Source organism: Gavialis gangeticus, unplaced genomic scaffold, assembly GCF_001723915.1.
Source record: "Gavialis gangeticus isolate Ggan-Ray unplaced genomic scaffold, GavGan_comp1, whole genome shotgun sequence".
Classification (NCBI taxonomy): Eukaryota; Metazoa; Chordata; order Crocodylia; family Gavialidae; genus Gavialis; species Gavialis gangeticus.
In genome coordinates this window covers 52,672,776-52,675,652 of record NW_017729030.1, presented here as the reverse complement: position 1 = coordinate 52,675,652, position 2,877 = coordinate 52,672,776, and the positions used below count along the sequence as shown (strand labels likewise).

General features: G+C 38.9%; 1 long non-coding RNA gene across 1 annotated transcript in view; it reads right to left on the bottom strand.

The window, feature by feature from the left end:
- Positions 1–761: 761 nt before the first annotated feature.
- LOC109300995 overlaps positions 762–2,877 on the bottom strand; it is a 28,345-nt gene continuing 26,229 nt past the window's right edge. Inside the window, exons 2-3 of the long non-coding RNA XR_002098395.1 lie at positions 1,864–2,022; positions 762–940 (exon numbers count right to left, since the gene is read on the bottom strand). This is a non-coding gene — a long non-coding RNA (uncharacterized LOC109300995). The remainder of the gene's footprint in view (positions 941–1,863; positions 2,023–2,877) is intronic.

Sequence of the window (2,877 nt, the reverse complement as noted above, 5' to 3'; positions counted from 1 at the left end):
TCTTTACCGAAGATAGATGCTGAGAGAGACTATTAAACAGCAAGAATATTAGTAACACAATTAGACATAAATGCATTAGTGACAGTTTTAACAAGCATTTATAGTTAAGGCCAGCAGTGCTGACCAAATATGCTCATTAAACCACCATGCTCCACACTGTGCTTTATTTCAATTCCCAGTGACTTCCAGCATAAAAACAAGATTTTTGAAAATATTAGATCAGGCACTACAATGTTATCTAATGTAGATAGCACTGCATTGGAAAACTGCCTTCCTCCCTACGCTCAAAGCAACACACACATTTTTCTTAATACTTTTCTTGTCTTGCATGTCAGCATTCCTCTTTTTCATGCTGTATTAGTAGTATTGAATGCAGGTGACAACTTGCAGTTTCTCCAGTCTTGTTTTTTATTTAGGAAGTTGGTACCCAAGTACCTTTCCAAGATCACCCCATTGTCTTGAGGTGTTTTGATGGACAAGCAAAGTATTTCAGTCATGGCCTTGCTGGTACCTAGCTCTAATTAGCATATGCAGTTTCACTTGGAAGTCTGAAGTTGCTAGTAACTGTACTTTGCCACACAAAGTTCATGAGGATCAAAGATAAGTCTCTAAAAATGGAAGTCTAACAATTATATATACATTTTAAGACAAAGAAGTTAATTTCCTTTATAGAAGAGCTCCTAAAAGGACTGAAGACAGTGACTGAAACTGCTGTAAAGGCAAGAGGAACTAAAAAACATACCAGTATTGCAAAAGCTGGTTCTGCTCTGCTTCTCTTGAAAAGAACAGGTCTTTTGTCATTGGCCTCAATGTCAGCAGCAAGAAGTTTCTGTGAGCAGTGTAAAGGCCTAGCTTCCTTAAAGTTAACCTCCAAAGTCTTCCTATTCTCACTAATGTTGAAGAGTTGTAGTGGCTCAAGAGATATGGTCAGGCAATGCCTCTAAATCAGAAAACCACTGTTAAATATTTATCCTAGACTTCTCCCGTTTCCAAAAAAGAAAAAAAAATCAGAAGTTACAAATTTAACTAGAAAACCTGTTTCTTTGCTGAGAAAACAAGGTGTGTCAAAGATTAAAAGCAACATTAGCTGACATGTACCAACTCCCATCCTATGTGCCTGCTTACATCAACCAGTTCTAAAAGTTATTAGTGCTGTGGAAAGAGTACAGTATGTTGCTTTATAATATGCTTTCATTATTCATTGGCTCATTTCATACCCTAGCAGTGTTGTACAATTCATTAAGCATAGACAATCCAAACATGAAAAAGTTTAGAAAAATATTTTACACAAAATGTAATTCAAATAGCAACAGTGATTTAGTATTGACAGACTTGTGATTAAACTTGGTCACTCCATTTTGAAACTAAAAAAGCAGCAATAGCTTTTTGAACAGATATTTCACAAAGAAGTATGGAAGTTTTATGAAGGCTGTTTTTCTGATGAGATTTAACCATGCCATTGTATCTAAAATTAATTTAAATGAAGATATGAACTCCAAAAGCTACCAGTGCCTCATAAAAATAGTTCTCTTAAGAAAGATATCTTGGGTTATCTAATGCAACCCCTGCGTCAAGCATCAGGGACTCCACATTGCACTTTTTAAATCTTTACTACTATAAAATTTGCCATGGTACCTCATTAGAGAAACTCTCCCACTGTCTGGCTGTCCATACCATCAAAAGTATTTCCTAATTGCCAAGCTGAACTTGCCCTTTCTTAACTCAGATCCTTTGTTCCTTGTCAGAGTTATATATGCTTTTCTCCCTGGTTACAATTTAAGCCATTTCACTGTTTATATAGGGCCAGATGCACAAAAAACTATTAGCAACTTCCAGACAGCTGTAAGGCTAATGCATTCTAACCTTCAGTCCATCAGGAGAGCAGACAGGAGAAGTGAGAGGTGCAAAGTGAGTTACAAGTTATGTGGGTATCTGCTACAGATCTTCATCCATGCTTCCTTTGCATACCTTCTTCAGTCATTGCTGCTAGTAGTTCTGGTGCCACTCTAGTCCACACATGTACTTAATGACAGAGCACAGAAGGATATTAATGCCATTTCAAGGACTTAGGGAATGTCCACACCCCAAACATACCATGCTCAAAACACATTGCTCTCCTTCATTAGTTCCATTTTCCCACCTAGAAACAGCAAAGCTGCATTAGCACAGCAATGCAAACAGGCTAATTGTGCCTTTTAGTACAGTTCTTTCTGGCATGACCCACTGTAGCTTTTCCCATGATGTTGCTCCGGTTTGCACCGCACTGGACTCCACTGCATACAAGGAACCTATAGCCCGTAAATTGGGATTTTATGCTGCACTTCCAGGAAACAGTGCAGACAGGCATGGCCTGAGAGAAAGGAAGGGAGAGTGGCTTATGGGCACTTTTGTCCCTTAGGATTCTTGCAGATGGTAAACCAAAATGACCCCAACATAACTGAATCCATCTAAAAGCCAGTTTGTATTGCCTATGGGCATCTCTGAAAACCAAAACTGTCCAGAGGCTACCACAGTGTGCTGTACCTCAGTAGCCCCATGGCATGTCCACCAGTGTCATGCAAGGGGCATTTGAAGGATCACCTGTGGCAGTTTTTACAGTGTTAGTCCCAGAGGATTTCTCATGGCCAATTGGTAAGGGGGGCTGGGGCAAAGGGGTCCCTCCCTTAGTGTTTAAAGTATGATTCTACTCTAAAGAGTAACTTTCAAAATTTCTTCCTGAAGTTCCATATGTAGTATTTTAAATATACTACATGTCTCTCTAACTGCCAGACCTGATTCAACTTCATATATCACTACCACCAGTAATAAAGATTCTGCAAATCAAATTATACCCTTATCCCTTGAGAAAAGCCTTTGCCTTCTATGGCCACAAACGTA